We start from the raw sequence: 21,628 nt of genomic DNA, 5'->3' as shown, positions 1-21,628 counted from the left end.
GCTGCCTTGCCTGGCATCGCGTCGCCCAGCATTGCATCACTTTGCAATGCATTGCATCACCTTGAAATGCATTGCTTGACATTGTCCTGCACCGTGCCACCTCCCATCGCTTCATCGCTTTGCATCACCTTGCATTGCATTGCCTGGTGTCACATCACCTTGTGTTGCATCGGTTTATATCACCCTGCATTGTCATCTTGCATTACATTGCTTTACATCAGCCTGCTCTGCATCACCTTGCTTTGCATCGCTTTACATTGCCCTGCATTGTCACCTTGCATTGCATTGCTATATGCTGCCCTGCACTGTCACCTTGCATTGCATCACTCTGCATCACATCGCATCGCTTTGTGTTGCATCACTCTGCACTGCATCGCCTTGCACTGCATTGCTTTACATCGCATTGCATTGCCACCTCACACTGCAATGCTTTATATTGTTCTGCACCACATCACTTCACATTGCATCGTTTTACCTTGCATAGCATCACTTTGCATTGCATCACCCTGCATCGCATCACTTTGCGTCGTCTTGCTCTGCATCACATCACCTTTCATTGAATTGCTTTACACCACCCTGCACTGTCACCTTGCATTGCATCGCTCTGCATCACATCACCTTGCCTCGCACCACTTTATCGCCCTGCACTGTCACCTTGCATCGCATCGCTCTCCATCGCATCACCTTGCCTTGCATCGCCCTGCACCACCCCCCATCTCAGCAGCTGGCCCTGCATCACGTCTCATCGCCCTGCATCGCATCACACTGCATCGCCCCGCATCACCCTGCACTATCCTCCAGCATATCACCCCACATCACATCTCCCTGCATTGCATCCTGAGGGCTGGGGGTTGCCTGGGGGTCCTGCTGCCTCCTCTCACCCTACAGCGTGCTTCTTCCCCACCTACCACAGCTTCACAGGGTGGAAGCCCCTTCCCAGCCATGACCTGCAGGGTGCCACCACCCCAAAGCTCTGCTGGGTCTCCTCGTGTTCTCTGTGCTCCACGCACCCACAGCCCATCGCTCCGCAAATCCCTTAAGGGGTAACCCTTCCTCCTGGAGCTGCTGGCACCCCGCGCATCCCCGCAAACACCCCGCTCATTGCCATTCTTTGTAATTATTGTGATAATTACTGGAGGCAGCAGCCTGGAGGGACAAGAACGCGGGGCTCTGCTGCAAGAAAAAACTCATTTCAACTTCCTGGGTCTGCCTGTCTGTGCCTGCAGCCGCCTCCCGCAGCCCCCCCCTCCCCAGCCAATAACCCCAGCGCCGGTGCGATGCCATCTGGAAGCTGTCTGCTCCCGCCAGCAGCCGCCGATTAGCCGAGCGCTCAGCACAGCCGTCATTAAACGGCCCCATTTCCTCTCCCCGCCCGTGCGAGGTGCGGGGAAGCACCTGGGTCACCCTGCTTTGAGCTCACAGCGGGGCCCTGCGTGCTCAAGAAGAGATCCTATGTGGGGGATGCAACCTGCCCGACCCCAGTGGGTTGGAGGTGTGGGGTCCCCCTGTGATGTTGCTCCTGCAGTGACCCTGCTGCAGCCCATGCTGTCCCCTCCTCAAGGAGCTTAATAAATCATACCCAGCACCTGCCAGATGCTGAGCTCAGCACCGTGCCAAAATGCGTCGAATCAGTGCAGATCCGGACTGCCCCTCTGCCCACAGCTCCCGTGTATGCACTTCATCAGTCCCAGGCTGGCCTCAATTTCTGCAGTGTCCCATGAACAGCGTTCACATCTCACCACCTTTTTGGGGTTTCTCCACGCATGCAGGCATCTATTTCTGTATGGGAAGCTCTTGGGGACGCCTTGCAATGTTGCACCACTCCAGCACCCCAATCCCTCCCCCCATATCTCCACACAGAGCCTCTTTCCCTTCTCTTTCCACCTCGCTGCTCCATTTTGCAGCTGCATTTCATGGCCCACACGGGCAGTGCACGTGGTAGGGCATATATCTCGGGGAACAGACAGCTCCATTAGGATCTGGTAAGCCTGCTGCTGGAGCCCCTAATGGTGAAGGGCTGTGGGGGCTGCCCTGTCCTGCTCCAAGGCCGGGGGGGGGGGGCGGGGGCTGTGAGAACAAAGGAAGAAAATCAAAGCCAGGCTCTGGGGCAGCCCCGAGCAGCAGCGAGAGAATGAAAGGGAGAAAAGAGCCCCTAATGCTGCACATGGAAGTGGGTTTGAAAAATGGGACGGAGAAAATGCCGGGTTGGTGCTTTCAGGGGAGCCTTCCCCCTCCCTGCTCTTTTATTATTAATTATTATTACTTTTCCAGACAGCTGGGGCAATACCAGGCTGCACAAAGCACCTGGCGCGAGGGCACATGTGTAGGGTGAGGACGTGTGGGGGACACACATGTAGGATTTGCACATGTGCAGGGCATGCATGCATGTGGGGCTTGCACACATTCAGGCTTTGCATTCATGCAGGGTGTGCAGTGCTGGGCACACAATTGGGTGTGCATGCATGGAAGCTCCTGGGCAGCATTGTGCCCCAGCTCTGCATTGGTTCTCCATCTAGACTGAGCTCCCGGTGAGGTGCAGTGCCTGCAGCCCTGTGCTGTCGGGAGGCCACATTGTGCCAGCAGCACTGGCCTATCTGGGGAGCTCGGGGCCACCTCTGCCCTGAGCTGTGCCGCAGCTTTGCAGGAGCAGGGACTGAGCAGATGTTGCTGCCTGATGTAGGCTGTTTCCGAGCAAGCGCTTTAATGGCATCAAATCAAGCTGTTGACAGCAGCAAGGTTAAGTCCCTTTGTAGGAGAGGGAGGAGGAAGTGGCTGCGTCCCCAGGGCTATGCAGCGCTCCCTGCCACAGCCCCAAGGAAGGTGCCACCCCCCTCCAATGCTGCGGTGGGATCCATGTGGGGTCAGGGGGCTGCACTAAGCAGTCCTAAAAAGGCACTGCGGCTGCACATGGGGATTCTGACACAGTGCCCCAAGGGTGACCTCAGGAAGGGCTGTGTCTGTCAGAGGAGATGAGAATGGTGGGGACATCACAGTGCCTGGAGCCAGCATCGTCCTGCCTCTGCCACACACAGAGCCACACTCACATCTGGCTATGGCCACCTTGGAGCATTTCGTCCCCTCTGTCCCCAGAGACAGCCCAGATGGCCCCAGAGCTGCTAGAACAGCCCTGGGGTCACCCTCTGCGGTCCCACAGGACCCACAGCACCTCCCAGGGGCAGGTGCTGGACCTCTACCATGCAGTGATGCACGCAGCTGATGCAGGGTGCTGTGCTGATGTTGCAGTGCATGGAGCTGACATGGTGCACAACACCAGGGCATGACACCATGCTCCCAGTCTGCCACAGACCCTCTGTGCAGACACCCGCCGGCACCACAGCTCGCCGCCTGCCTCCTGCTCACGCAAGGCGCTGCGTGGCTGTGTTTGCCTTCATTCTCACCCCCGCTCCCTCCTTCACTCTTTCCCACCCCCTCTCCCTGATGGCTGGCAGGCAAAAGGCACAGAGCACCATGAGGACCAGATCTGGAGACCTATAACACAACCCAAGAGCTTGGGAAGCACCCGGGACCCCCTCCAGCCCCACAGGACCGTGCCTGGGGGCCATTTCCCTGCCCACCCCCCCCAAGCTCCTCTGGTTCTCAGGCTCTGGCTTTTCTGATGCGACATCAACAAGGACTCAGCAACTAAAAATAGCAGTGCACGCTCACAGGGTAATGCTGTGCAATAGGAGCAGCGCTGCCCCACAGAACCCCCCCACTCCGGACCCTGCTCCTAAATCCCCCCACCACCCCACCACAGCCTGGGGGGAGGAGGGGTCAGCCCCATAGAGCTGCTGGAGGAGGGGGGCTTCCCAGTGGATGCTTTCTTGGGGGAGAAAGTGCCTATCAAGGAGTGTCAGCTCCGGATTTGCTTAATTGTGAGCTGGTGGAGTTTAAAGAAACACTTTCTGGCAGGTTGCCACACCGCAAACTGCTTGGTATAATTTTATTATTAAGGGAGGAGAGAAAAAAGGGGAGAGAGGGAAGGGGGAAGGAAGGCAGCGGCGGAGCTCTGCACAGCGCTGGGAAACGTCCCCAGGGGACACGGAGGTACTGCTCCAGGTGCACCCCCCTTCGGTGCACCCCTGAACACACCTCTTTTCCAACGCACCCCTTAATGCACCCCATTACCTACCCTGTATCCAATGGATCCTCCTTCAGTGCACCCCCTCTCCAGTTCATCCCATGTATGCACCCTCTCCGGTGCCCCCTTCCAAAGCACTCTTCAACAAATCCTCACCCCAGTGCCCCCTTCATGCACCCTTTTTCCTCTGCACCCTTTTAATGCACTCTCGATGCAGCGCACCCCTTACCACATCCCTTTCCCAACGCACCCCATTAAAGCACCCCTCCTCCAAAGCACCCCATCGATCCCTCTCCCCCAATACCCCCTTCTAATGCCCCCCCATCTCCCACGCAAGCCCAAGGAGGGGGCACACACAGGGCAGCCCCCAGCCCCCTTCCCCCCTCCCCATCTCCTCGTGCCCCCCCCGGCGCTCAGCGGAGCGCAGCAGCTGTTCCCTGCACACTTCACTTGCCCGCAGATGATGATAAATGGCGCTGGGGCTGCGCCGCCCATTGCGCGGGGGTGGGCGGATGCGGGCAGCCAGGAGGAGGGATGGGGTGCGCAGACCCCCCCTCCACCACCCCCCCCCAGGACCGGCTGCTCCTCCCATCCGGCTGCTGGGGAATTCCCTGAGCAGGTCCCTCCCTGAACCCCCCCAGATGGAATTCCCATTGCAATGGGGTACAGCCTTCCCCATTTGGGGCACGCAGCCCATGAATCCCGCCCACACCCCCCTTTTTTTTTTTCCCCCAGCTTTGCTCTGCTCCTCCCTGGTGAGGAATTTTGCTTGGGAAAAACACTGCCTGCAAACCTCACTCATGACTCAACGTTTCTGCTCCGCCACCGCTGCCAGGGGAAGCCCGCTGTCCCCCGGCCTCCCCTCCAGCCTGGAAATCCGGCTCAGCCCCCCCCCACACTTCCTCCATTCCCTCTTTTTTCCCTCCTTCATTTATTATTTTTTTCCCGTTGCTTTTTGCTTATCCCAGGGAGAAGGGCTCTTTGCAGCAAGCCGCCGCGTCTCTCCTTGCCCCTGCACGCTGCCAGCTGGCAAGAGAGGGCTTTGCAAAAAGAAAGGGATTAAAAACTAACATACAAGCAACCCCGAGACTCGCTGCAAAGCAGATGCTCCACCTGAGCTTCCCTGGGCAATGCCTCCTGCAAAGCAAACGAGCTCCGAAGACAAAATTCATGGCAGGGCCGAGCGCGCAGTGAGGGCGGCCGTGTGCTTATCGCTTCCCCCACCAACAGGATTGACATCAACCTTGAGGCGCTCACAGGAGAGAGGAAAACAAGTCGATGGCTGCACAGGAAATATGGCTGAGGTTAAAGAAGGACCTGGCCTGCCCCGCACTGCAGACAAAAGCAAGGACAGACAACGGGAGCCGTGCCGGGGGGGTAACAGACAGATCTTCCCCAGCGCCGCACTGCCCTTCAGCCAACCCGTCAGCCAACCCTATGCCAACCCTTCAAACTCAAAGCTTTACCCCAATCCTTCAGCCTCAAACCTGCATCCCCAACCCTTCAGCCAATCCTAAGCCAATCCTTCAGCCTCAGTGCTTCAGCTCCAACCCGTCAGCCAACCCTATGCCAATCCTTCTAACTCAAACCTTCAGCCCCAACCAAGTGACCCGCATGGATGAATCCCAGTGTTTGGGTTATTTCTGCTTTTTGCTGGGTGCTCCCGATTCCATCCCAATGCCTTCCTGGCACCACCCCAAATCCCACCTGGGTCTCATCCAGGTCCCATCCCAATCCCACCATGGTCCCATTTGGGATCCAACCTGATCCCACTCCGGTTCCATCCTGCCCTGTCCTGGTCCCATCCCAATGCCACTGCAGTCCCATCCTGGCCCCATTCCTGTCCCATCCCCACCTCACCCTAGCCCAATTCCGATCCCAGCCCCATCCCCATTGCCACGTGCCACATCCACCCACCAGGGCCACCTCCTGTAAGCAGCCAACAGCTGTGTAAGGAAGCACAAGGCGCCAGCACTTTCCTGAGTGACAGTGAGCAGCACCCAGCACCGATGCTTTTCTTGTTTTGATGGGATGGGGCAGAAGATGGTTCTGACAGGAGCTCCCCAGGCTGCTTGTGGGGTGGCCCCGCTGCCTTCACCCCTCTTACAGGGAGGAAAATAGAGAAAAAAGGGGTAAAACGAAATAAAAAAAATTGACATTTGATGTCGTATGATAAATTATCTCGGCATTATATGCTTCCCGTCTCCAAATCCCGAAGACAAACACGCAGGCAGGTTTGCCAGGAAAGCAGCTTTCCAAAGGCCGTCCTCCATTCCCCCATTATTGCCTCTGTCAATCATCGCCGCCGCGATCCTAACCTCTCGCACCCTGCAAAATCTGCCTGTTCCTTTTGTTCCTGCTGAAAACAGGGGGGGAGGAAAGGGGGAAGGGAGCGGAATTTGGGGCAGGGAACTTCCAAAAGGGATGATTAAGGAGTTAATCTGCCTGAAATAGATAAGGAGCTTAGAGCTGCTGGTATTTTACTGTCCAAGTTTGGATTCAGTGTGTCTTAAACACTGGCTGGAATGTACTTAGATATGACCAAAGTACATGTCCCCCCGAGGAATTACGAGGTTGCCAATTAGATTTGCTTCCCAGATTCACTCAAACCTTCACAAGCTTCTTCAGAGCAGGGAAATTGCTGCCTGTCCCCGGGGAGCAGGGGGAGGCGCGGAGACGCGCTGCCCTCCTTATGAATGAATAAATCACGGCGGCGCAGAGGCAGCAGGGGGGTTCGCGGCAGCACGGCGCTGCTGGAGGAGGAGAGCCGGGGAAGCCGTGGTGGGCACAGGGCATGGCGTGGTGGGGCTTCCCCTGGTGGGCGTGGGGTTGGGGGCTGCTGCGGTGGTGCTGGAGGCAGGAGCACGGAGCGAGGCAGGACAAAGAGAGGGGAAGGAGCTGTGGTTCTGAGCATGGTGGTGTGCCACACCGTGTTGTTCTGTGCCATGCGGTGCCATGCCATGATGTGCCATGCCATGCCACACTGAGCCATGCCATGCCATTCCATGCTGTGCCATGCCACGCTGTGCCTTGCCATGCTGTGCCACGCTGTGCCGTGCCATCTCACTCTGTACCATGCTGGGTCAAATTATGCCATGCCATGCTGTGCTATTCCATACCATGCCACATTGTACCTTGCTGTGTTGTTCCATGCCATATTGTGCCATGCTGCACCATGCCATGCCATTCCATGCTGTGTCACGCCATGATGTTACCTGTCACACCACATCATGCCATGTCATGATGTACCATACCATGCCACACCATACCATGCCATGCCATACACACATGCACCAGGAGAGCCCTATTGATCACCCCTAGGAGCAGCCCCACAGCACAACCCAGACAGGGAACCACCACCCAAAAAGCAAAGCCACCATCAGAAACAAGTCAAAGCAGCAACAAAAAGCACCCAGCTTCCAGCACAAAAGCACCCCTTTACCCTCATGTTAACAACACTGTTATTTATAGCACTCCACAGCACACTGGTGTAAGCTGAGCAGAAGTATCATAGTCTGGGGGCAATGCAGCCCCATCAGAGAGGGGCGGGTGGCCCCTGAGCTGCTGGAGCAAAGTTGCAGGAACACCAGCTCGGGATGAAGAGTCCTGGTAACAGTTGCTATGTGAAACATTCAGAGGTGGAATTTACTGTCACAGTTAATAATAGATGAAGGTTTTAGAATGTTTGATGCTTTACATTTTAAGCCGTTTGATTTATAATGTTTCAGAAAAGGAGGGGATAAAGCAGGGGGGGGAAAGGCAGGAGGCAAATGGCAGTGTGTGGTAAACATGTGGGGATGGCCGGAGCTGAGACATGGAAGCATGGAAAGATGGGGCCCGACTGGGACTGATCCCCTCAGCCTCCAGAACGCATTGCCTTCCTTGTTGTTTTCTGTATTCCTTAAATGGATGCATCTCTTCTCATTACTGACTTGCTGGCGCTGCGCTCCCTCGTGCAGGTGTACCTCAAGTGGCCTCCTGAAATAGCAGCACACTGTGCTGGTGGGGTGCACTGATTGGGAACGCGGTGCCAAAACAAACAGAAGGGTCTCGCTCCCCTTCTGTGCCACTGCTGTGCTTGTATGAGGGCACAGTGATGGCCCAGACCCTGCTGAGTTCTGTGTGCTGGTACTGCCTGAATGGAAGGATGCTGGGTGGAGAGATGAGGGATGGAGGGATGAGGGATGGAGGGATGGAGGGATAGAAAAGTGCAGGACAGGGTGAAGGTATGTTGGGTGGAGGGATGGGCTGGAGGGAATCTGCTTGAAAAAAGGTCACTGCAATCTCCTAAATGAGGATGTCCTCAGTGGGCTGATGCTCTCCATTCTCTAAAGGAGCGGAAAGGGACTGCGGTGTCCCTTGGTGCCCTGTGGTATCTCCTGATGGGCCGTGAGGCCGTGCAGCACCAGGATGCTGTGGCCCACTGCTCTCCAGTTCCTTTCTCCAGCTTTTCCCAAGTCCTGCAGCATCCCAGCCCCGGCTTGAGAAATGAACACTCGATCAGGATTCAGTCCCCAGAATGGAACAGCAAGTGGCAGCAGGCGAGCACCCAGAACTGGGCAGAGAGCTCAGCAGAGTCCTAATCCAATGGGGAAAGGGAATAAGCCATGTTTTCTCCCAAGCAAGACTTGGAGCAACACAGAAGAGCCAGAGGAGCCCTGAACACAGAGTGGGCAGCGCTCATGTGCCCCCAGCCTGATGTCCATGGGATGTCCCATACCCCAAGAAGCTCCGTGGCTGCCACCTGCTCCCTGCACAGACACAGGAGGTGGCAGGGACACGTTCCTTGCTGCTCCCGCTGCCCCCACATCATCCCCACAGGGTTTGGCATTCCCACGGGTCCCAGGGCTGAGCGGCCCCATGATGTCTCAATTAGGGATTGTGCACCACCCGATTTACATATGCACAGCCCGTAAGGAGCGGAGTGTCACTTCTTTATAGGGCTCCTTTGACACACGGGGTAGCTCGCCTTAATGAGGGGGATATTCCACAAAAATCCGTTACTAATGGGCTTGAGGGCGGCGAGCAGACGCTTGCACAGCCACAGCCAGAGCCCAGCTGGGGTCCCACTGAGAGCCTGGAGGCTCAGCCCCCCCGCTGCCCCCACTGCGGATGGGTTTTGGGGCATTCCAATGGTTCCTTGGCATCACACAGCAGTGTCACCTCCAGTCTTTGCTTGGCCAGAAAATCCATTTGCAGAGCCTACTGAGAGCAGGAGCCTCACATTTCAGCATGGCAGCCCTTTCACCTATCCCCAAAACAGCCTCAGCAGCTCCAGGAAGAGCTCTCCAAGCCAGCAAAGGTCCAGCATCCCCAGTACATTGTGCTGTTTCCACTCCAAGCACCAAAAATATCGACATCCCCAACAATTAGCTGCAGGTCAGTTATCTCCAGGAGACCATATTCTCAAAATCCACACAATGGCCTTCAAACCCAAACCCTCATCCGATAGGTTCAGGGGCGGCTGTGCGTCCCTCCCTGCAGAGCCCAGATACGTGCAGCGCACGGATGCAGCCCCACTGCCAACCCTGGACCCCCATTAGCAGGAGGTGCTCTGTGAGCCCCCCACCGGCTGCACGGCGTTGGCAGCACCGAGTGGAGCGTCCCAAGGCACTGTCACAAGGCATTAAGCGGCGGTGCTAAAAATAAGAGACGGCAAAAAAAAATAAACAAGGAAACGGCAAAGCCCTGCCCACCCCCAGCTGGGGGCTTGGCTGGATTGGATTCCCTCCCTCCGCCCCCATATCACCCCGCACACCCTACTGGAGGGATCTGGTGGTAGTGGAGGGGATGAGGACACGGTCGGTGCCCAAGGTTGGAGTGGAGCCACGTGCCCGGCTGCAGGAGGATGGCTGGCGTTGGGCACCAGCTGGTGGGATGCAACGAGCGTGTCCCACTGCCACCTCTTGTCCCTGCAGCTCCCTGGGGGTGTAAGCACACAGCGCTGCCCTCGCTCAGCCCCACAGCCTGGGGAGCACACTGGGCCCCACTGCCTGCCTGCACCCCATGTGGACATGGGGAATGCTGTCCCCACGCTCCTGGCTCGGGATGGAGTCCATGTCCGCAGCCAGAGCCGTGCGCCCGCCCCGATGCCTGGGCTCCGGCTGGAATGAATGCATGCACATACCTCTGCCTCAGCATGTGTGTTTGCTCTTCTCTTCCGCGGCTGTGATTGATTAAAGGATCAGGGACATCTGAGAATGGAGGCAGCAGCGGCAGCAGCAGCAGCAGCTCCCTTTGGACTTGGAGAGCTTCCTTGCCTGCTGCTTGCTGCTGCCGTTGCCTGTCAGGCAGCTTTTAATCAAGGTTTGCTTATATCTGCAAAGGCCTTTCCCAGAGGGATGAAGGGAGGAAAAGAGGGGGGGAGAGTATATTAACATGCCAGCCACCCTCCCTCTGCCTCTCCTTTGTTTATGGAGAGGGTCAGTGCTTGGAAACGTCTGACGGGGACAGGGATGGCGCTTTGGGGGTGCCGGGGGGGCAGGCAGTGTGCTTGGGGATGGGGACAGCGCATGGAGAGAGCAGGGCCTGGCAGCTTGGTGGCCCTAGGTGAGTGGGAGGTCTCTGGTGGGGGACGTAGCGACCATCCCAGGTGTTCCCAAATGAGGTCTCAGCTCAGCATCATACATTAGCTGAGATCAGCACGGCGGGGAGAACCTAGGTGCTGCCATCTGTCCCCACCCCTGCAGAGGGACATGGTCCCTGTCAACCCTCTGTGCCACAACAGCCACAGCCAAGAGCCAAGAGGTGGCCTCATCCCCGTGTCCCATGTCCCTTCTGTCCCCAGCAGCAATCCTGGGGCTCCAACAGCACTGAACCCAAAGGGACCTCCCAGGAGAACAAGGAAGGGTTTGGCCATGATGTTGGGATGCTAGCACTGCCCAACCCCAGCAGCACCCACGGATCACCTGCTCCAAGCACACACCACAGACTCCAGGTGCAGGGCACCCAGCCTGGCAATCTGGTGACCCCCAGCCCCGTCGTCTCCATGAGCACTGTCTGTCCCTGCTGCCATTCAAGCACATCGCACAGGCTCCCCGCGTTACCTTATGGCTCAGCTAATGACCTGCTGCAAGTACGACTTGAAAAACCGCACTCCTCGCCAGCCATTAAACTGGTTAGGACCAGCGGGTCATGCTTTATTGCTTTAATAACTGAGTTTATGAAAGGTCGTCTCATAACTGATAACATGCATAATTTTTGTAACTTAATTAATGCTGCTAATATACTGGAGTCTCCATCAGCTGCTGTTGCAACTGATGTGCAGTTTGCATCCCGAGCGGGTGAGCGCAACCCGGAGCTTGCTGTGCATCAAGGTGTGGGGATGCTCTGCAGCACATCCTCATCCCATCCCCGTGGTGCTGCAACTAAGAGCATGGCTTGCAGTGACTCCCTGGCTGCAAGGGAACTTCTATGAGCGTGCAGGAGCGGGGATCCCAGCTCCAAACCTGATCGGCCAACGCCTGCAGCAAAGCTATTTCTCTACGTGCACACATGCTCAGCTGTTGGAGCCAAGGGCGCACGCACCTCCCAGGAGAGTTCTGCCCTAGGAAGGATCAATGCCTCTGCACCTTCAGCAAACTCCATCCCCACTGAGATGGGAATTGGGAAATGAGTTTTGCCTCGAGGAAGAATTTGGGGCTGTGCCATGGCGGTTTCCCCCACTGACCCCACTTTTCCCAGTGATGCTGCTGGCACGGGGCAGCTCCTCAGTGCCACATACCAGCCATGGCCCCACAGAGCTCAGTGTCAGCAAGCAGCCCCAGCACTGCATTTTTAAGGCCAACTTCTTCAACAAGAATGCATTTTTCTCATTAGGGAGAGGAAAAATATAAAGGCAAACAGCTTCTCCCCAGCACCCAAACGCGCGCACACCTGGAGGGCTGCAAACAGAGGCAGTTCCAGGGAGCAGAGCCCTGCAAAAATGCTCCTGAATGGGAGCACATACAGGAGCTGCAGCACACACAAGGAGCTGCAAATCCCAGCCCTGCACACTGCACTGTGCTGCTCCAGCTGCCTGCTTAGTTTTGCAAATTCTGGCTGCAAAAAGCCAACATGTCTGCTGCTGCTGCTGCTGCACGGCAGTGATTGCTCAGCGCTGGTTATCGCCTGCCAGCACAGCGCTGCTGCACCGGGGCAATGCAGGTAGATAGATAATTTCCCAGCGAGTTTTCCAAGGCAGTGGGTGGAATCTGCTTGCGTGTGATTAGACAGCTTGGCTTTTTGTTTTCCTTCAGAGAGAAGGGGAAAAAAAAAAAATTCAAAAAAAAAAAAAAAGAGAGGCATGAAATATGCGGCTTCCCATCCCCTCTGCCCTGCAACACAGCCCTGCACGCATCGCAGAGATGGTCCCTCCGGGACGCACAGCTTTGCCCACACTCTGAGCAATGATCCCGTGGAACGAGGCTGTGATCTGTCATCAATCACTGCGGGCGCTTCGCCCTCCCTTGCACGCTGCGAGAGCGAGCTCCTGGCTCCCAAAATCAAAGGGTGCAGTGTGGGAGGGGTGCTGGAGCCCTGCGTAGGGACGTGATGCGGGGAGCCCGCGTGCAGCCCCGTGGTGGGAAAGGGAAGAGCCCAGCAGCACTGGGATCTGCAAGGTGGCATCAGGATAAGCTCCCCAGCAGCTCTGCCCTGCCAGGGAAGGCAATGGCTGGGTTGAAAGCCTGTGCTGCCCCTGGGGAGCTCAGCACAGCGTTCCCATCTCGCACGATCCCGTCCGTCCGTCCATCTGTCTGTCCACAAATACCAATTACGGTTTGGGAGAATGTATATCTGAGATGTGCAAATACAAAAGGCAGGAAATAAAAGTCATCTCTTACCGAAGAGGAGAGGTAACCATGACTACCTGGGACCTCATTTAAAACTGTGCCGGCCGCAGGCTAAAAGGCACCGCTTCCCATTGTTACACGCGTTTACGGAGTGCTTTGAAACCCCCGAGCCCCCCCCAAAACCAGCTGGAAAGTACGGCTGGCAATGAGAAATGGGGCGGGGGGCGGGGAGGGGGGGTGATGGGCAAGCTATTTATTTCTGTTTGCAGGTTGGTTCCGCATTCCCCCCCACTACGTGAGCGCTGCAACTTCAAATGAGCATCGCAGATGGAGCGCCGGCGCTGGCACCACGTGGCCCCGTGGCACAGCCACGACCAGTGACCAACACCCACAGTGTGAATGTGGCTACCATGTGCCCAGGGCTCGGTAGCCACTGGTGCCAGCCCCGCCGCAGCGTCTGCTTCCCCACAGGGCCAACTGGGGCATTTTCTGCTTTTTTCTTTCCGAGCAGGGGAACAACAAATGGTGAGGAGTGAGTGATGGATCGCCCGTCTGCGTGCACAAACGCCCATTGATCGGGGATGTGAATGGGGCATTGAGGAGCGGGCCGCTCCCAGGCTGCGAAGGACGCGGCATCCCAAAGCGCTGCGGTTGTGCCACGTGGCTCCTGAGCTGCCCTCAGCTCTGAGCTTTTGGGGACCCTTTAGGAACGTCCCCGCGGGGCCGAGGCACGGCGATCCATCGGGTGATGGATGGTCCCAGCTCCAAGCTCAGCATGTGAGCAGTGGGACGCATGGATTTCCTACCCGTGTATCAAGGATGGGTCAGCGCCGGACGGTGCCACAGCGATGCCCCACTGGAACACCCACACGTCACTGCAGTAACAAACTGAGGGCTCAGTGTGGGGTGTGCCCCTGTGCTGGGCTATGGGGAACCCATTGGGATGGCACAGAACCCACTGTCTCTGCACTCTGCAAATCCTCGTCCTGTGAAAGCATCATATAATGCTTCTCTGGGGTAGGGAATGGTGCTGCTGGGGCTGGGGTAACGGGGGTGAGGTCATGGCATGAATGTGAGCTCACAGAACTGCGCATGCTGGGTGAGCAGGCACAATCCATGGCCCAAATCTCGGGCCACAGCACCGGGCTGCAGGCGGGTGCCCAAGGCAGGAATTATGGTCTGTACAAAAGACAATGACAGTGAATCTTGTTACTGGCTTTTCAACAAACGTAATTCCTTTTTATTAGAAAATTAAAGGGTATGAAAAGCTTTCCAAGGCTGAAGAGCTGAAATGTGCTTTCATAAAATATGCGGCATCTGATAAAACGGATTTGCTGTCTGCCTGCCCCGCTGCCTCCCTTCCTGCTGCTTTCCCCCTTCTGCCAAAGCACTGACCCCACTCTGCCCCACATCCCTAAATGGGAGCACTGAGCCCACGGGGACCACAACACAGCCCCCCAGCTCTTGTATGCAACAGCACCAGTCTCTAATTTTTTAAGCTGAACAGAGCTCTGAATGGCAGTTTATCCCCTCTGGGGCTGCAGGTTACGACTGCTGACCCAACCCACCCCTAGCCCTAACTCCCTAACCATCACCCAGCCAGACCACACAGCAGTTATGGGAAGGTAATGAGAGGTGATAACGGGCAGCCAGGGCACTAAGGTAACCCGAGGTATGTCATCTCTTCCTTTTCATGTTTCCTTCTCCAGGTTTTCCACCGCCCCCATAGCCCAAACCAGCCAGCCAGGATCATGGGCACACAGAGCGCCATAGTACCAGGGCAATGGTGCAGCCCCATCCCTGCATCTCGTGTGGGCACAGCACATCTCCACGGACGGCTTTTAGCTGCGGTGCTGGGACTGATCATGGGGACAGCACCGTGACACCGTAGTGACCGTCACCTTATGCTGGCAGAGACACAGGGAGGCAGCACAGCAGAGCCGCTAATCCCAGCTCCATCGCCAAGCAACTCCATAGAGACACCGGGATGACCCAGGGCTGGGTGCAGGATGCCTCCAGCCCGGCCACGAGGGCAGGATGGCAGCACCGGCGCTGACAGCGCGGCACGGCGCGTCCCGGTGTGCCCCCTCCAAGCATCACCGCCCCGCAGCCATCGTCCCCTCCCGCACGGCGCCCGCGTGCCGGCGATTACCGCAGGAAGAGCTGTAACGCTACAGCGAGCCTCGGCGCTCAGCCCCGCTACAAATCAGGGTCAGGCAGCAGCGCTGTTCGACAGAACCCGCCACGACGTGCTCCTGCTCCTAATGCCTTCCCCGGCGCACAGCAGGGACACGGAGCAGAGCGAGACGGGGCCGAGCGCGGCCCCCGGGGGTGTTTTCTCTTCTGTTTGCTCCGGTTTTACCTTTCCACAGCTGCGAATGCGGTTACAACACGTTTGCCGTGCCTATTTTTAGAGCTGCACGTCGTTTCTTCTCCATCGTGAGACAGGAAATGCTGACGGGACCGATGGCTGCGGGGCCATTCGCTCCTCCCCGGATGGTGCCTTCGAGCAGCACCGTGCTCGCATCCTGCGCATCCACTGCAACCAACAGGGGGAGAAGCCCCCAGCCCCCCAGCTCTTTGCTATCCACATAGAACCAGGAGAGTGTGGCAAGCCTGCTGTGCCTCAGTTTCCCCAATGCAAGCCTTAGAGTAGAGACAACAACCCATCAGCACGGACGGCGATGCAGCAGCACCGGGCATGGGGCTGTGCGCTGCCTTCCCCAAGCGTTTCCCCATTGCCACCATCCCACAAACCCACATATGCAAAGAAACAATCCGGAGCCGCCGAGCTCCATCCCCCGAGCCGCGTGCCGCCGCCCGTGCCTGGCTCTGAGTGCGGTGTCGGCAGCCAGCGAGCGCGGCCGTGCGGGTACCCGCTGTTTGAATGTCAACACCTCATTTATACATCTTGATTGGCTCTCATCAGCCATGCTGTGTTACACCTGATTGCTCCGAGCCGGCGCGGGGTGCCAGACTGCAGCGCGTAATTTCATTTAATTGGCCCTCCATCCCAAGCAAAATAGAGGAAGAAAGAAACAATAAAGCATCCTCCTCTCCTAAAAGCCATTCAAATCGATGCATTTTTTCGGGTTGTTTTCCCTTTGCAGGTTGGAGGGCTGTGGAAGTCCCCCCAGCGGCGCCGGTTCCCGTGTGCCCTCATTGCGCCCGCTCTCCCACGCGTGTCACGCTCGCCTGTGCTCCTTCTCCTGCACGTTCTAGCAAACCACTGAGGCTGAAATTTCAATTAAGAAAGAGAAATAATTACCCGCCGCTCCACATTTCCTCTAAAATGGTAGCCAATGCCAGCCAGCCGAGTCATCGCCTCCCGCTGCGGCTTGGCGCGCGCCGGCGGGCTGCCGTCCCAGTGACATTTTCAGGATAACACCGGTGGCTGAAGTCTGGCCCCAGGCCACAGCTCTGCTTGGGTTCACCCCATTGGGGTTGCAAAGGGCCCAAAACCTGCTTGGAGGGGTGCTGCAGCATTCTACAGGCATCCCTTCTCGTCAGACAGCCCAAATAGTTGGGGTATCTCCAGGCCCAAGCCATGACCCCACTGTATGTCCCTGTCGTCTGTCCCAGCCAGTGCACCTAGAGGTGCATGCAGATGCATCCATCAGGAGTGAGCCACGCACAAAAGGGCTCCTGCCCAGGATGGTTCCCAAGGAAGGTTCATCACACCGGGTGAGGGAAGAAGCAGCACTCAGTTTTTAGCACCTTGCAGGGCTACAGTTCCCATTTCACATGCAGTGCCTCTCCTGCTCCATCCACCAAGCACCCCGGGTGCTCAAGCAAGAAAACGGTAGCAGAACGATGCTAGGGGGAAACGGGTGCTCCCTGCCCCCAGACAGATACAAATGTGCCCCTGCCCAGCAACTCCACGGTAATCTGCTTGCGCTATCATGTGCTACAGGAGCTCTACCTTGAATGAATAGTAATTACGCTCCGACAGCCCCAGCTGCCTGAGGAGCTCAGTGAGTGCTGCAGGGATTAATGCTGCTGAGGAACAAGGTGGAGCGGGGGGCTCAGTATGCCCCAAACCCAACCAACCGCAGAACCCCACTGCTTTACCCTCTGCCACCAACAAGGACGGCACCTCATCCTCGCTGGATCTGCACACTCTCCTTCCCCTAAACCCATGGGACCAGGAGAAGGGGGGATACAAAAGCTGGCAGCCCCGTGACCCCCCAGTGCAGCGATCACAAGAGCAGGAAAGCAGCAACCTCAGGCTGCAGATTAGCCCTGCAGTGCACAGGGAGGCAGCAGCCCCCCCCCCACGCTCAGCATCTCACTGGGGACCACCCAAGCAGCCCCACATCCACCCTTATTCCCACCCCACTGTTCCAGGGAGGCAGAGCCCAGGGGAGGGTCTCTGCCCAAATTGCAGTGCTCTCCCATGGACCATATTCCCTGCTTTTCATGGAGGAGACCTGAGCTGGCCGGCAGCCCCCACTCTGCCTCTGTGTCCCTCCCAACAGACACACTCCCAGCACAGCTTCCAGGCCTTCACCCCTTCTGCAGTGGTGATTTACGCCCTCTGACCGAGCTCCCCCTTTTAAATCAGGCTGATCAATAGCACAATCAGACAATCCTTTTAAGAAACTATCTCATCCGATCCTTCCAGCCAATGATCCCTGCTCTGAGCTGCTCTCAGACACGTCGCACTGGGGCAGGGGGAGCAAGAAAAGCCACGGAGGCAAAGTTGGGTTTCCCCAGTCAATGCAAACCCTCCTGATGCACAGGGGTAGAGATCCAGAAATGCCAACCACTTGATGCCAAAAGCCATCACACCACAGCCCCCTACGGCACCCCCATGTCATCCCATAAGCTATGGGGACCCCATCTGGTTGGGAAGAAGTGGTGAACTGATCCCACCGAGTTCCAGAAGGGCTCTACTGACACTGGCTGCATTTCCACTGAACTGCAAAGCACCGGGTTAACCAGCAGAGAGAGAAGCATCAGAGAACGCTTTACATCTTCAAAGCAAATCAGCTCCTGGAACAGACGCGCACGGTGGCCGAGTGCCCCCTACTCCTTTGTGTGCACACGGCTTTTGGCATTTATTGCGCTGCTGGAGAACGATGCTGTGCTCTCACCTTGGGGCTGTCCCTCACCTCCTTGTCCCCATTGCCATGGGGGGCCCACATGCCACCCCCATGTCCCCATCCCCATCCTGGAGGTGACACTGGAGGCAGGATGGTGGCTCAGCACCCGGCAGTGCCTTTGGGGCTGGTGACAGTCATGGTGAAGGACATGCTCTGATAGGACTACGCTCTGCTCCAGAGAATGCAGCCGGTGAGAGGCAGTGGTGTTAATGCTCTACAGCTGCTCTACTGCTCTACAGCTCCTATAGGTCTGGTCGTGGTGAAGGACGTGCTTCTACAGGACTAATGGGGTCGAGGCTACAGCACGATGCTGAAGGACGGCGCGCGGGGGATGACGAGCCAGGGCTGGCCCATCGAGTACCCAACAGTGAATATTTGTAACTAGTTTTTCTCCTGTGTTTCATCTCCATGCATACTCACCACCTGGAAGCACAGCTCCGATGGGACCCACACAAGAGCATGCCCAGCACACAGCACAGAGCTGCCCCTCAGTCCCTCTGCATGACCACCACCACCAAACGTGGATGGGAAACCCATCCCAGCCACAGCTGAGCACCGGGTGCATGTTTCAGTCACTGCCATGGTGCAGTGGGGGCACCCCATTACAGCAACCCCCATGGTGCATGCGATAGAACAGATCTGTGCAGACTGACAGTGCGCTGGCACCAAGGATGCAAGCAGTTGGGATTTTCTCTCCATTCCAGCACTCAGGTATGGTGCAGCCATGGCACACCCGCGGGTTTCCATCAAGGCAAGAATCCACACACGAGACCTTGAGCCAACTGGACATCCGAGGGATCTCCACCAACATCACACAGCTGTGGCTGACCCACGAGCCTTCTGAACAGTGCAGAGATGGCCATGTGTTGGCACAGGATAGGGACCTGTCCTTTGGGGATCTCCGGGTATTGCGCCAGCCATCCCCATTTTTCTCCCTTCGCTCGAGATAAAATGAGGGTGAGATGGGTTTGGGAGGAAGCAGGAATTGCCTTCTGCCATTTCCAGTCTTTGATAGGCAAGTGGGATGCAAGCAGAAATAACTCAATCAAGGCAGTGCAATTTTTAATTAATTTGTGGAGCCCTTCGCCAGCTGATCGCCTTGGAGACAAAAGGGAGGACTCTCCTTTAAGACTGGTGTGTGCCTGGTACTCTGAGCCTCCCCTTTTCACCAGTGCATCTCTGGTCTTGAAAGCTGCACAAAAGGAAGAATTCCTTGATCTTTTGCCTTGTCTTTTGCTAAGACACACGAGGGGGAGCTGGGCTGGATTCTTTTTCGTCGTTGTTTTTAAGGATTTTTTTCTCCTTTTTATTTTGGAGAACACAAGAAACCTCCTCTCCCAAAAAACGCATGCAGAGAGGGGTGGGAAAAAAGGGGGAAAAAAAACCCAAAACAAACCCACAACCTCAAGCCAAAGAGCACAGAGCGTTTCCCTGCTCCGCCAACACCTCCTGCCCAGCCTGCTCCATCCCCAAGGGGAGGGAGTTGAAAGGTTCACGCTACATCAAGCGGTGAGTAATGCAGCGGGAGGCTCCTGCCGTGCTCAGGGACGGCCCCTCACCCCCCACGCTGCCCCCAGCCCACAGGGGGGGTCACGCAGACCCCCCCCCCCCCCCATCCCCGCTGCCTCTCCAAGTGCAAGTGCGACGCAGGAAGTTTGCAGCAGTGACTGACGCTGCAATTATTGATGGTCGGCTGCAGGTTGGCTCTTGGCTCCATCCAGCATGGTGCTGAGATGGAGGAGATGTGCATGCCCTGACAGTGCGGTCTGCCTACCCCAAAAGGTGCTCGGGACCTTATTAGTTTATTTTGGGATGGTGAGGGGTGTGTGGGCTGGATAAAGCTTCTCAGACACCAAGCTCGTATTAAAGCCACAGAGTCACAGAATCACTGAGGTTGGAAAAGACCTCTACAATTCCAATCAGCCCAACCACCAACTTATCAGCACCATGCCGCCAAACCATGCCTCTAAAGAGAATCAATCACTATGATTGCAAAAGACCTCCAAGACCATGAAGTCCAACCATCAACCCGCCACCACGTCACCGAACCATGTCCCCAAAAGTCATCACAGGCAGCAGGAGCTCTGACACCAGAGCAGAACCAGAGCACTCCTGGCAAAGCCCCCAGCGCAGGAGTTCCAGATCCTGCCCCAAGCACCTTGGAACTCATGTTTCCCTGTCCCTGCTGTAGGCAGCCACCAAATGGGGACAGTTACCTGGGTCTGCAAACCCTGGTGACATCTTGTGACTGCCACTAAGCGCTGTGCATAAGGATCTGAGGTCCAAAATCAAAGAACTGAGCCCAAAGGTGCTGACACCTGATGATGGGAGAAGTGGCAGTGATGGAGGGCCCTCAGTTCCCAGTGCAGCACTGCCAACACAGCCATCAGGAGTTCAGGTGTCTGGGTCACCGCTTGGCTCCTAGCATGTCTCACCTCTCCATGGCAACAAAGGCCACCCAGCAGGACCTGGGGGTGACGAGACCCCTACCTGTTCCCATCCTGAACTGCTGAGTGATGGAGAAAGGGGCACCTTGGGGGCGCAGAGGGTCTGTGTGCACTGGATATCCCCACCAGGCGCCATCCTAACTAAGCAACATCACTCTCCCTGCACAAAGCAGGCACACAGCCACCTGCGCTCTCCTCCGTCAATATGGCAGCACCCATCCTGCAACCTGGGGGTCCCCTTATGGCCTCATCCTACCAGCACCCATCCTGCAGCCTGGAGGTCCCACACAAAGCCCCACAGGCTGCAGCACTCCGAGAGGGGCTCAGCCCCACATCCTACAGCACAGCGCGTCTGCCCACCCATGGGAGCCCGGCACTGGGGTCTGGGGGGGGTCCTCACCCCAATGTGGGGGCACCATGGCACGCAGCCCAAAACGGCGCGCAGCATGAATAACAAAAGCAGCGATCAGTGACGGCTCTCCCGAGGGGCTGTAAGTTCTTCAATTAGAGCTCTCATTATAGGAACGAGAAACTCCACTCCGTCTTCTGTACAGAGAACACTTTTTTTTTCTCTCTCCCCCCCCCCCCCCTGGGTTTTATAGAAAAAAGGGTGGGAGGGAGGGAGGGAGAGGAAGGCTGCATCTCTAATGCAACAGACAGGTCTGCTGAGATTCACTTTGGCTCTTATTTTGACTTTCATCTCAAAGAGCTGCCCTGGGAATCCATTAAGTCCAATTTAAATCGGCTCTCCGCCCTCACGGCTTCTCCCCGCCTTCCTCTCCCCCCCCCCTTCCCCCCCCCCCAGAGCTCTCTTCTCCCCCTCAATGCAAACAAACACAAAGCGAGGGCCAAGGGCAGCCCCCCACAGACCCCCCACCCCACTTCCACAACGATAAACCCAAACCCAGAGAACCCCCAGCTCCTCTCTGATGCCACCACAGTGCTTCAGAGGCGCTCCCCTTCCCCACCGTGCACACGCACAGGGGTATTTCCATTTTATCTCTTTATTTTGGGGTCCAGTTGGGGGTTTTATCATAGCTCTATCATAGCTCCACGAAAGCCAGCGTGGGGTGGATGGAAGCACTGTGGGTTCTGCTAATGGCACTGCTCCTTCGCAGCCAGTGAGGACAAACCCGACACTTCCTTCCCTCCTTCCCTTTCTGTCCTTCCTTCCTTGCTTCCTTCCTTCCTTCCTTCCTTCCTTCCTTCCTTCCTTCCTTCCTT

The 21,628-nt window shown here is 56.8% G+C and overlaps 1 protein-coding gene across 4 annotated transcripts in view; it reads right to left on the bottom strand.

Annotated features, from left to right (window-relative positions):
- The window catches only part of RAI1 (retinoic acid induced 1), a 58,563-nt gene that overhangs the window by 7,744 nt on the left and 29,191 nt on the right, over positions 1 to 21,628 (bottom strand). The gene's annotated exons all lie outside the window — the stretch shown is intronic.

Source organism: Lagopus leucura, unplaced genomic scaffold (assembly GCF_019238085.1).
Source record: "Lagopus leucura isolate 7727_CA_CO unplaced genomic scaffold, USGS_WTPT01 Super-Scaffold_760, whole genome shotgun sequence".
In the NCBI taxonomy this organism is placed as follows: Eukaryota; Metazoa; Chordata; class Aves; order Galliformes; family Phasianidae; genus Lagopus; species Lagopus leucura.
The sequence above is the reverse complement of the archived record's forward strand: the minus strand, read 5'-3'. Positions and strand labels throughout refer to the sequence as shown.